At 43.7% G+C, this 13,426-nt stretch overlaps 1 protein-coding gene across 6 annotated transcripts in view; it reads right to left on the bottom strand.

The window, feature by feature from the left end:
- The window catches only part of LOC133450761 (hamartin-like), a 37,512-nt gene extending 36,639 nt beyond the window's left edge, over nt 1-873 (bottom strand). For 4 of the 6 annotated variants that reach the window (XM_061729617.1, XM_061729621.1, XM_061729619.1 and 1 more), the window contains exon 1: nt 821-873. The gene's annotated coding sequence lies outside the window, so the exon portion shown is untranslated. The remainder of the gene's footprint in view (nt 1-820) is intronic. The other 2 variants (XM_061729618.1, XM_061729620.1) reach the window with 2 other exon arrangements.
- Nucleotides 874-13,426: the final 12,553 nt, after the last annotated feature.

Genomic DNA, 13,426 nt, shown 5'->3' with positions numbered 1-13,426 from the left:
AAAATGTGAAGAATTTTTTGACATACAAACTAAAAATGTAATTAAATTAGAAGCTAAAGATATTTTACTATATTACGAAAACCAAAATGACAAAATTCAACAATTGGTCAACTTAATGATTCTTATTGCCAAGTTTCACATTCATAAGGCAAAATTCTCCAAATCCTGTCCATCCTTAGTTCCCTTTAAAGTTGATTTCAAAATGTATTTTGAGACGATACAATTGATTAATAACAAGAAATGTAATACCACTGTCAACCTCATAAAATAAATGTTTACTGATATCTGAATGTATTGCCTTCCTATTATGTTTAGTGGAATTGTTAATGTCACGAACTACTTGCACTTTATTGTAGTTTTGTTTGGGAAGAGAATAATTTTATATTTTTTGGACTATGATGACTATGTATGTTTGTGTGTTTATATTATTGAATGATGTCTGCCATTTATTTTAATGTTATTGTATTTTCTGAAATTGAAATAAAGTTTCATACAAAAAAACTTTTACTTTATGTATTCCTTCAAAACAAACACGTTTTAATGGAAGAAAGTGCAGATTTATCAGGTTTAATAAACCAACAGCTGTTCGCAGACCCGGAGGGGCGTGTCTGTGACATCACGGCCTTCATGGCAGGCTGTGACGTCACGGCCAGCTAGCCGCTAGCCCCGGGCTAGCCACGCTAACGCGGCTCGCGGAGCGGACATGGCGAGACGACGCGGCTGGTTCCCCCCACGCAGCGGTCGCGGACTCCGGGGGGAAACGGACGGAAACGTTTGCGTCGCGAACACAGAAGAGTGTGAAGTTGGGGAAGAGTTTTACCTCCTGACCTGTTGATCCCGGTGGAGCAGACCTGTCCTGCAGCAGGCCCCGCCCACCGCCGCAACCTGACACTGCCGCGGCCAATCAGAGCCAGGGACGTTCAGGGCCGGGGCCCGCCGTGGGAAAACACAGGCTCACAAGCTTATTTTCGTGTCAACTGTAAAGGCTTGATTCTGGTGTCAAAAAAAGAGAATACGTGAATTTCTCGACCAGAAAATCCACATCCAGAAGGAATCAACACCAAAGTGAATTCACAACAAACTATGACTCATTTGTTCCCACATTTTCTAATCGGAGCGTTCAGAATGATCAGTCAGATCGATCATATCCGTTCTCTCCGATGCCCCTGAAATAATCAGTGGAAGGAGTTTCTGGGCCAGTGCAAACAGCAGCTGTGTGTTTTCTCACTGCTGGAGATAAAAACAGCAGGATATCGATCCGTTTTCACCTGAAACTTAACAACTGGGCGACTGACATATGTGTAAACAGAAAGACATGAAATAAGTGAACAAATAACTGCCAAGTTCGTTTCATGAGGAAATGTTTCATCCCAAAACCTGTTCTTCACCAAAGTTCAAAGACAGGGTGACTTTCCTGTGGACCAGTGGCGGAGCCAGAACATTTTCAGTGGGGTGGCCAGGATGGAGCCTGAAATAATTTGCAGGTGGCATAGAAATCACTATTGCAGGAACATAAAAAAGTCTAAAATGCAGCGCTATATAAATTTACAAATGCACTGCGATATAGACTCTTTTAATTAACAGATTATTTATTATTCTATTTTTATATTCATACTTGTTTTTAAACTGAGTAGAGTTGAGTTGATTGATTGTTGCTGACTGTTGTATTTATGTTGTATGTAGGGCCCGCTACTGGGAAGTTACACAGAATTTCAGCTGTGATGATAAGGCATTCTGTTCCATTCTATAATACAAGTGTCCCAAACTACTGATTATTACTACTACTGTACTATTACTAGGAGCAGATGTTCAGGTCAGCCTATCAGTGTATCATCAGAAATGCAGACAGATACATAATAAAAAAAAATACTGGTTCATTTAAATCAACGTTTGATTTAATTTAAATTTCAAAAAAGACATGAACAAACATCACAAAAACTATTAAGCAAACATTGTATTCGTTTCATTTGTCACACATTCAGCTTACAACAACTGTATTCTGCGATTATCATGGTTTGCAGCAAAACGATTGACAAAGTCATCTAAGTCCAGGGACTTAGCTCGACGAGACTCCACACTTAAAACACCAAGACTGCTCAGTCTATCATCATCCATGGTGGATCTCAAATACGTCTTAACAAGCTTGAGTGTGGAAAAGCTGCGTTCACAGGAGGCAGTACTGACAGGTATGGCAATAGCAATTTTGTACAATCGGAAGAGCTCATGGAATACCTCTTTAAAAGGTTCAATTATTTGAGCAAGTTCCACTATGTTAGAGGGCTTCTGTATGCCTGACGCTACTTTCCTGTCTATGATCCTTTTCATTTGGTGTAGCTCATGTCTGAGGTCATCCATGTTGCATTCATAAATAGAAGCAAATGAAAAGATAGCCTCCTCTTGGCAAAATGTAGTGCTTGCAGGATTTAAGGCTTGGATCCCTGTCATTATAACACAGTTTGGTTTTGAGAATCGTCTATCTAACTCACTGAGCATGTTATCGAGAATAGGGTAGAATATGGTGCAACGAAAAGTGTCCTTGTTCTGCTCAGAACGCTCACCCACTGAGGACATGACAGTATGTCCATCCAGCCTTCTGCTCTGTTTTGTCTTTCTTTTTGGAACATGTTCTGTCTCAACATTGCATTTTTCAGCAGTATCCAAGACTTCTTTCCAGAGTCCAAAGTGTGATTCATCCCTGTAGTCTTGAAAATGTTGCACAAGGGCTTCAACTAGATCAGGGGTCAGCAACCCACGGCTCTGCATGCTTTTTAGCACCGCCCTGGCGGCTCCTGGAGCTTTTTCAATTTTTTTTTTGTTTTTGTTCCTTTTTTTCTTCTTTTTTCTTTTTTTCTTCTTTTTTCCCTTTTTTCTCCTTTTTTCTTTTTCCTTTCCTTTTTAATCTAGGCATTTCAACTTTTTTCTCAAATTTTGACTTTTTTCTCAACATTTTTGATTTTTTCCCGACATTTTGACTTTTTTCTCGAAATTTTGACTATTTCCTCGACATTTTGACTTTTTTTTCTCAACATTTCGACTTTTTTCTCAACATTTCGACTTTTTTCTCAACATTTCGACTTTTTTCTCGAAATTTCGACTTTTTTTCTCAACATTTCGGCTTTCTTCTCGACATTTTGACTTTTTTCTCGAAGTGCATAATGAAAAAAAAATAAAAATCTTCCCCCAGTTCTAACTAATATAGAAACATGCAGCATGTGTTGTCTTCATTCTAAGGCTGATACAAGACTTTTCATTTTTTGCAGCTCCAGACATATTTGTTTTTTGTGTTTTTGGTCCAATATGGCTCTAAAACATTTTGGGTTGCCGACCCCTGAACTAGATCTACAGCTGAACATAAATCAAGAGAGGGAGACTGTAGAAAGTCAGACAGACATTTTGCATCACCAAAAACCTTAGTGCATGTCACTAAAAGGCCATTGAACTGCAGGTCAATTTGTGCAAGCAGCCCCCTTGCATCAATACTTCTATCTCCACTGTTTTCTGTAGATACCTCCTCAAGGACACGAATAACAGCAGGTAGTCTACCAAGTACAGTATGACAAGCACTATACCGACAAGCCCCCCTCGTATCACTTAATCGTTGAGGCTCTCTGGGTGCTCCAGCATACATTTCTTTCTGTGTGTTAAGCCACTTGGTGTGGATGTAAGAGCCAGACATGAAGACATATAGTCTCTGCAACAATGAAAAAAAGCATTCAGCTTGAGGGGCTGTTTTAACTGTGTCAACAAGAACCAAGTTAAGACAATGAGCGTTACAGTGGACATAACAGGCTTGCTTTGCCACTTCCTTTATACGAGACTGAACGCCAGTGTGCCTGCCACTCATGACAGCAGCACCGTCATATGCTTGTCCAACCAGGTTGCTTTTGTACTCCAGGCCAGATTTCTCGAGGATCTGGATAATTTTTTCTGTCAAACCTGCAGCATCGAGGTGGTCTGCAGATTCAAAGTGCAGAAAGCTTTCTTTTACAGCCCCTCTATAATAGTACCTGAGCCCTAAAGACATCTGTTCCTTCTTTTTTGTGTCTTTTGTTTCATCCGCTAATAGGGAAAAGACTCACTTTCCTTGACCTTGTTTATGATGGAGACGCGTACCATTTCCGCCAATGTATTCAAAATTTCATTCTGAATTTGGTGGCTCGTGTATTTTGCATTACAAGGCCCTGTCAGCTTCTTTTTAACAACTGGGTCATGGTTACCAATTGCATCCAATATAGCCGGGAAGTTTCCTCTGTTGTCTGCATCACTCGTCTCCCTATGACCTCTCTGTGAAATATTTTGGGTTGCAGTCAACAGCAAGACTTCGGCTACAGTTTTTATATAGGTACGGTTTTCCTGTACCTGCTTACTGTGCTCTTTTGTTAGTGTACTCATCAAAGATGCATCAACTTTTTCTCCCCTTTCAAATTCCCTCCATGCCATCATTGCATTTATGTGAGCTTCTCCCCTTGCATGGAGAGCAAACCCTCCATCTCTAAATGTTGGCTTTTTCCAGTTCCTATATCCCAAGGCTGAGGTGAAAACAGACTGTTTGTTTGAGAGGCCAAAATGCCTGCATGCTTAACAGAATGTAGAGTCCTGAGTCTTAGAGTACTCCAGCCACGAGTGAATATTGTACCAGGAGGCTTGACATTTTCTCCTCCTGTCGCCCTGGAGGGTCCTGGGGAAGAGTTTTAATCTTGGCTGGACAGGTCCATCAAATCTTGATTTTGAAATGTCTGTTAAAAAAAAAAGAGAAAAAACTAAAAAAACTTCAACAACATCTATTCAATTACATCAGAGATTAATAACAATTAAGATAAGCAAGTTAATTTGAACTATTTCCCCCATTCTCTTATATCTTTCGTCTTTGGGAAGCATCTACAAACAATAAAATAATTTAAAAAAAAATCAGGTTATAATTTGTTCTAATTATTTTACAAAAGGCTCCATTATGGAAATGCATTTTATTAGTAATTGTTTGACCGTCATGGTATCAATCATTAATATGTGTGCAGACAAGGTAGAAAAAAAAAAGTAATTGTTTGACAGATTGACAGAATAAACTAGTGGACAATATCAGTGAAGGTACAGGTAGAAACAGAAAAACGGTTAAATGTATGACTGAAAAATGTACCTGGAGGTCCACTGGGGCCACAGGCTCCTCTCTCTCGCTCTGAGTCTGTCTGCTGTGTGGGAGCATGTCGTTAGGAAGCACCTATGAATGATCAAAATAAAAAATCAGGTTATAAGTTGTTTCAAATATTTTGCAAAAGGTTCCATTATGCAAATGCGTTGTAGCAACTGAAAAGTAGCCAAATGTATGACTGAAAGATGTACCTGGACATTCACTGGGGCCACAGGCCTGTGAGGGCTCCTCTGTCTCGCTCTCTGAGTCTGGCTGTGTCAGAGCATGTCTTTGGGAAGCATCTACAAACACTCATTTAAAAAATAAAATAAAAAAAAACAGATTATAAGGTGTTTAAATTGTTTTCCAAAAGGTTTAATTTGGGGTCTTAGAGAAACACAGATTTACTAAAAGGTTTAAAATGCATTTTCATCATGATCTCTATTTAGATAGAACAAACTGGTGGACAATATCGAGAAAATAGGTAACACTGTACCAAAGCGTGTGTTAGAGTATAACGTTACCTGGAGGTCCACTTGAACCAGTGCTCTCTCTTTCACCCTCTTTCTCTGATGCCTGCCTTTTCTTTCTCACCCTCTTTTCTCTTCCTACTGAAGAACGATGCTATGTCTGCTGACTTTCTCTTCTCTTCATTTCTTTTGCCTTTTATCTGACATAAAAGGCAAAATATTTATCAACCATACCACCAACATTATAACTATCCCTAGCAAAGTTAACTAAATCAATTAATTTATTTAATTGCCTGCTAAACTTATGACGCCAAGACAGATTCATAAATAAATAAAAAATACAACTGTATCCATTAGCACTTTAAAACTTTGTTTCATGCACAAGAGAGAGAAAACACATACACACATGTTAAGTACTTTATAAATGAGATTAAAATGCATTTAGGCAGAGTTCACATCTCATTTGTATCTTCTCTAATCAGTGAAACAATACACATGGTAAATACTTTCAATGGGGGAGGAGGCACCTGCAAAGTCTTTGGGAATGACTGCTTTAGCAGAGCTTTATTAAAAAAATGACAAGTATTCAAATAATTATTAGACTAAAGTTTTTGTATGACTCAAAGTTAAATTATACATCGCGTGTGGGTGTTGTTATGTAACAGTTAATGTTAACTCACTGAAGAGTAACGTTACTTGTGGAGGATAAATTCACCGTTGGTAAGTTGTTTTTCACAATGCAGAAAAAGTTAGCTAATGCTGTTAGCAATGTTTTCCCTCCTAGTGAGCACGCTAGAGGCTCTAAACTTCGCTAAATAGATCAGTCATGGGGCAAACGTTACTAAAAGTGTTGAAATGAAATCTCCCCTTTGATATAATAGCTTACCTGTTACAGGTAACCTGTAGCCACAAGTTATCAGCGTGCATGCTTGTAGTTGCTTTTTCTTCTTGGTGAACTTCGCGCGCACTTGACCGACAGTTAGGCTGTGCGGCGTGCAGCTTAAGTGTCCGGCCGGAAATGCTGCGCCAGTGCAGGAAGGTTCCGTTCCACATGTGGGATACCATTGACAGCTGTGACGTTTTGCCAGGGGTGGCCAATAGGGTGGCCAAGACTCAGCGTGAGGTGGCCACGGCCACCCCCAGCCACCCCCCCACCTCCGCCATTGCCTGTGGACCAGTGTCATTTCAGCCTGTAAGGACCAAACGGTTGAAATGTGAAAGCTGCCAAGGCTCAAAGACGTTGGGATAAAAAGAAGAAAGGCAGAGAAACAAGTGTTTGCAATGAAAATCCCCCGTGGGCTCAGGAACCTCCAGGAATGGCTCAAACTATCAGGGGCCTCATAAAGCTTGCTTGCGCACAAAACAGGGCTTGAAAGATGCGCACGCCACCTTCTATGCAAAGGTTGAGATCTAAAAAAAAAAATTAACCGAAAAATGTATGTATCTTTACGCCAACCCTGACCCTAGCGCACGTTCATTTTGAAGATATGGGGAACTGGCGACGCAGGCGGTGAGGTGGTGAAATGAAGCCAGATTCATGTCAGACAAAGTACATACAAAGTAACGATTCCCAAGGTCCTCAGTGAGTCCAATATTTCAGGCAGTTCCCAGGTACTCCAACACTTTCCCAAATTTTGCTCCAAAAAGGCTCCTCTGACCACCTATTCCAAATCTCACTCTTTCCAGTGAAATATAGTCGGCTGTCAAACAACTTCCATAGCTGTGTTGAGGGAGGTTCTTCTCCCACCCACTTAGTTATAATAGCCTTTCGGCCCAACATAAGCAAGAACTGTAAAGTGTTATTATGCCGTGATAGTGATTTAGGGACACTTCCCAGTAGACATAGTAGTGGGTTTGGCTGTAATTGTTGTTGTATTATCCCACTAACCTCGTCACATACAGTTCGCCAGAAACTTTGAATCTTCTCACATTCCCAAAGACAGTGCAATCTTGTTCCTAATCTAGTTTTACATTTTTGTCATGTCATACTTTTAATGTCATCACATATCAGACTTATAATATAATAACGCTGATCGTGTCCCTCTGTGTTTGAAGCACAGCGTCAGTCAGGACTGTCGGTGCAGGACATGCCGGGAACCTCCTCGTCACCCACCGCTTCCAACCGTAGAGTGACTGAAGACAAAACAAATGAGTGCCGGGCCACTCTACGGAGCCCTTAAAGGGACACAGATTTTTTTATATATATAATGAGTTTTACACGCGCGTGAAACCTTTACGCGCGCACGTAAAGCCTAAATTATGGTTCCGCTTTAAAACGACGCTCTGCGTTGGTGTAACGCGGCACCATAAGGTTTTTGGGGTTCAAGTTGTCGACCTCCTCGTGGTGAACCCTGGTAACTGATTCGTCAGGCGAACGACAACAACCAGAGACAGCAGCAGCAACTACAGCTACAGCCTAAACGTCCACCTCACTGTACCAGTCACACACCCACAGAATGCAACCTGGTGCCAACCCAGAACACGTGCCCTTTTCAGGGCGGGCGTCAGAAGATGTCATAAGGGACGGCATCATTGTGCTTCATCTGAATGTGGAAGGCCTCACTAAGGCCAAGACATCGATCATCGAGCATCTAATACAAGCCCATAATCCTACCGCCATCCTCCTTCAAGAAACCCACACGAGCGAAAGCTCCCGCCTCAAAATTCCTGGCTTCACCTTGGCCGCCTTTACAGAGAGTGACATCCATGGGATAGCCACCTTCGTTAGGAGCTATGCAAGATGGACAGCGATTGCTACCTCCCCTCAAAACTCTGCAGTAGAATGGACAGCTACCAAAATCGAAGGCGTGTCCATCATCAACGTATACAAGCCCCCCACAACCCGGCTCCTCGTAGACACTATCCCTGCCTTTGAGTCGCCCTGTATCTATGCTGGCGACTTCAACTGCCGCAGCACTACCTGGGGATACAGCTCAACAAACCCAGACGGAGGAGCACTCAAGGACTGGGCCTCAGTGTCCGGTGTCCAACTCCTGTTCGACCCCAAGCAACCAGACAGCTTCCACTCCGGAAGATGGAACACCACCTCAAACCCCGACCTTGCATTCGCAAAAGTCAATGGCCCCTTGCCCCACCGCACCATTCTGGAACCTTTTCCCAGGTCCCAGCACAGGCCATCACTGATCACTCCAGTCAACCCAATTGAACCAATACATACCAAACCTGTGAAGAGGTGGAACTTCCGCAAGGCAAGATGGAACCAGTTCACAAATCTAGTGGACTCGGGGATAGACAACCTCCCCCTCCATCCTCCTTCAATCCCGACCTCGCCTACTCAGCCTTCTGCAAACTCACCATCAGGGCAGCTAAGAAGGCCATCCCTCGCGGCTTCCGCCGTCGGTACATACCCACCTGGGACGAGGAGTGCGAAACACACTACAACGAATACTTGAATGCCGAATCCCAGCGAAGAGGCAGCCTCAAAAGCATCAGACCTGACAGAATGCCTCGACAAAAAGCGTAGAGAGCGATGGGAGGAAACTGTCCGAGGAATCGACTTCACCCACTCTAGCAGAATGGCTTGGAAGACCTTCAATCGCCTCACAGGCAGAAGCTCCAGACCAACACAATGCCCTGTATCAGCCAATTAAATTGCTGAACAACTTCTTGCCAGCGGCCGATTCACGGACACCGCAAAAGACCACACCCGTTCCGTCAAGCAGGAAACCACAAACCTCTTTCAAGCCCCATGAGCAGATGGCCACATGTCAACACCATTCACATCCAATGAGCTCTCCACCGCCATTGGACAACTGAAGAGTGGGAAAGCCCAGGGGCCAGACAACATCTCACCAGAATTCTTTCTTCACTGTGGCCAAAAATGTCAGAACTGGCTCAAGGAGTTTTACTCCTCCTGCCTCAACCGACTAGCAATACCCAAGATCTGGCGAAGGGCAACAATCATTGCCTTACCCAAACCCAACAAACCAACGGACAACCCCAAGAACTACCGCCCAATCTCACTTCTCTGTGTCCCATTCAAGGTCCTGGAGCGACTTCTTTTAGCCCGCCTGGACCCCACCATAGACCCCCAACTACCCGACCAACAAGCAGGATTCAGCCGCGGACGCAGCACCGTCCACCAGATCGTAAAGCTGACAAACGACATCGAAGACAGCTTCGAAAAACGCCACAAAGCAGGCGTTGTCCTGGTGGATCTTACTGCGGCCTATGACACCGTCTGGCACCAGGGCCTTACCTTGAAGCTCCTCCGGGGTGTTCCAGACCGCCGCCTAGTACGATTTATACGCACTATCCTCTCCAACCGCAGCTTCATACTGAAGACAAGCGATGGTCAGTCCAGCCGCCCTCTGCGCCTCAAAAACGGAGTCCCCCAAGGATCAGTACTGGCCCCACTGCTCTTCAACTTATACATCAGCGATCTGCCCTACACAACATCAAGGCAGTACGGATACGCCGACGACCTGGCCCTCCTACACTCCGACAGTAACTGGACAACAGTAGAGGAGACCCTAACCTCAGACATGTCACAAATAGCAGAGTACCTGAAAACGTGGAGACTGAAGCTGAGTGTCGCAAAAACATCCTCCACAGCCTTCCATCTCAACACCAAGGAGGCTCGCCGCCAACTCACAGTTAACGTCAATGGGTCACCCCTGCCGCACAACCCAACCCCCACATACCTTGGAGTGAAACTGGACAGGCAGCTAACGTACAAACAACATCTTGAATCGTTGCGTGCCAAAGTCTCCTCCAGGAACAACCTCCTACGCCGACTAGCAGGGTCGTCTTGGGGAGCAAGTGCCTCTACCTTAAGAACCGGCGCCCTTGCCCTGGTATACAGCGCGGCAGAATACGCCTCCCCTGCATGGAGCCGCAGTGCGCATGCCAAGAAACTTGACACCACCCTCAACGAGACCATGAGGATTGTCACCGGCTGCTTGAAACCCACCCCAACGGAGTTCCTCCCGGTACTATCTGGCATCGCACCAGCCGCTCTACGCAGGGAAAACCACACACACAGACTTGTGAGCAAGGCCTCGCAGGATCCAACACATCTCCTGCACAAACTCGTGGCAGACTCCCAAGACCCCCTGGTCGCCAGCGTCTACCTTCCCGGCGCCCGTTCTCTCGCCACCCAGCAATTTCTGGTGGACCCCCCTTCAACACACTTGAAGTATGGAGAACCAGCTGGCAGGAGACCCCCGACCCCCTCAACTCTCAGTCAACCCAAAAACGAGTTTACCACCGGGCGCTGACCTTCCTTGCAAGGACTGGTCAACACTAAACCGGCTACGGACGGGTGTGGGCCGTTTCAACGCCACCATGCACCGCTGGGGCCTGCGCCCATCAGCACCCTGCCCATGCGGAGCCGAGGAACAGACCGCCCACCACATCATCCACGAGTGCCCCACCTTCCCCCCACCCAATGACCTTGACCTGAATGACCTGGGTCCCGACACAATGAGCTGGCTGCAGCGGCTGAGCGGCATTGCCTAGCTGCCTCACACGAAAGAAGAAGAAGACCATAAGGTTTCACGTGAGCACGTAAAACTCATATATATAAAAAAAATCTGCGTCTCTTTAGGGGCTCTGTACCTCTTGGCCTCTACCTTCAAATCACACCACTTCTTTTTTTTTCTGCAACAGATCTGTCCGTGGCACTCGCAACGGCGTGCTGCAACTCACTCGCTTTATTTTATACTATTTATATACTTTTTATACTTTTACTGTGACCACCAAATAATGTGGTTTTCCTGCCTCCACCTCATCCACAACATGTTGATCTCAGACTCCGTGAAATTTAGTGGCACGGTGGCTCGACACGTCTCATTCATCCTGACGCGCAGCAGAAACAGGCTGCAGGAATCCGATGCGCATGCTCAGCAGGCTCATTCATATACAAATATTGCCCATTTATGGTATGAAGTGGGCGTGTAGAGGGCGGGATATGAGGCGAATTCACCTGCGCAACCTTCCAGCTGGACTTTGATTTATAAAGAGAACATTGCGTGCAGATGTGCGTGCACACGGTTTTATAAATCCGGATTTTTTTGTGTGCAAGCCATTTTCAGCTTTTGGGCGCACGTGCACTTTTAGTATGGATCCTACACATTCTTTTATAAATGAGGCTCCTGCTCCTTTAAATCAAGGCTAAAAACTTCAGTGAGTCCATACAAGTGGATCACTGGACAGATGCAAGAGGAGCGTTCATGACCTCTTCTCCCCACACAGGCTGGATTTGTCATAAAGATGGAAGTACTGATCCAGCTGCAGGAACAACACGTCTTTTCAGAGGCGTTTTAAAATGTTCTGTGTTGTACTGACTTTAAGGACTATTTTACTGCAAACCAATACTCTGAAAATGTACACTTGTTACTAGGGATGAGAATCGAGAACCGGTTCTTGTTCAGAACCAGTTCCCAGTGTTTCAATTCTTTGGAATCGTTTGCATATTTTTCAAACGATTCCATTTTCGATTCCAGTGAGCACGAATGACGTCATCACGCATGTTGCATAACGTGCGTGTCCAGCAGTCGATAGTAGACATGGCACCCAAGCAATACAGACGTACGAAAGTCTGGTTATATTTCAGTAAAAAAGATGACAACAGGCTAATTTGCAACACTTGCCAAGTGAATATTTCGCCAAAGGGAGGAAATGCTACCAACATGCAAAAACATTTGCGCACAAAGCAGCAATAACAATCACTGAATGTTTGTTTTCCAGCAGCAGCAGCAACGTTAGCATGTCCTTGGCTAATAATACTGCAGGTAACTAATGAACTAGTGAACACTCCCTATCATATTAGCGCCATTTGCTTCATTGTTGTCCTTTTTTTCTAAATGGGAAGCGATAAGGGAATTATTAAAGAACTGAGTTGGTAAGCAGAATCGAAAATTTCATTTCATTTCATTTCATTTTTATTTATTCCAATCATGGAAATATGCAAACAGAAAAAACAAACAAGTAAAATAACAACACAATCAAAAGCATATTCCATAACCAGAAAGGAGGAGGAAGAAGAAAATCTTATTATACCTGCCCCTCCCTCAAAACAAAATTGAACAATAATAACAGATGGTCTGCACAATTACTTAGTTAACATCACAAGGAAAGAAAAACTAAAAAATCAAAGATAAATTGTCTGTCTCCATACGCGTATATTATAAATTTTAACTATTTCATTGATACATTGCATTACATTTTTTTCTCTTTAAATTTCTTTTTAAACTGAAATATGTTTATACAGCCCTTTAAATCATAATGTAATGAATTCCATAACTTAATTCATCTGCTTTAAAGTTGTTCGGGCAAATAGATGTTTAAAATTACATTTTCTACGACTATCTTCATTATTTGAACTGAAAGTAAACATGTATTGTAAGTTTTCTGGTAATGCTTTACATTTAGCTGTTACATGATTGTGAGTGTCTTTAACTTAACCAAATCATCGAGTTTCAGTAATCTTGATTCAAGCTGGAATCGGAATCGAAAAAAAGAAATGGAATCGGAATCGTAAAAAACGTATCAATTCCCATCTTTACTTGTTACATCGAATAAAAGAGATGATGAAGCTCCTGAACAGCTTTTAAAGCTTTAAATACTTAGAGGACGATGCAGCAACAGAGTCTTTAAGACGCTCTGCTGTGGTCATGTGAGTTAACGTGGGAAGTTGTTCTTGGACAACAGGTCCATCCAGACTAAAGACTGGGACGTCTGTGGAACATCTGCACAGGAGACGTCCTGCATCCATGTCACCAGCGTGACGTTGTAGCAGAGGGCTCTCCACGTGCACCAGCAGGGACCGGACTGTGACGTGACCTTGGCCTCGCAGCTTTCCAAACAG

The sequence above is a fragment of the Cololabis saira genome, chromosome 9, assembly GCF_033807715.1.
Source record: "Cololabis saira isolate AMF1-May2022 chromosome 9, fColSai1.1, whole genome shotgun sequence".
Taxonomy (NCBI): Eukaryota; Metazoa; Chordata; class Actinopteri; order Beloniformes; family Belonidae; genus Cololabis; species Cololabis saira.
Note: the sequence above shows the minus strand (reverse complement) of the source record. Positions and strands in the feature narration are given on the sequence as shown.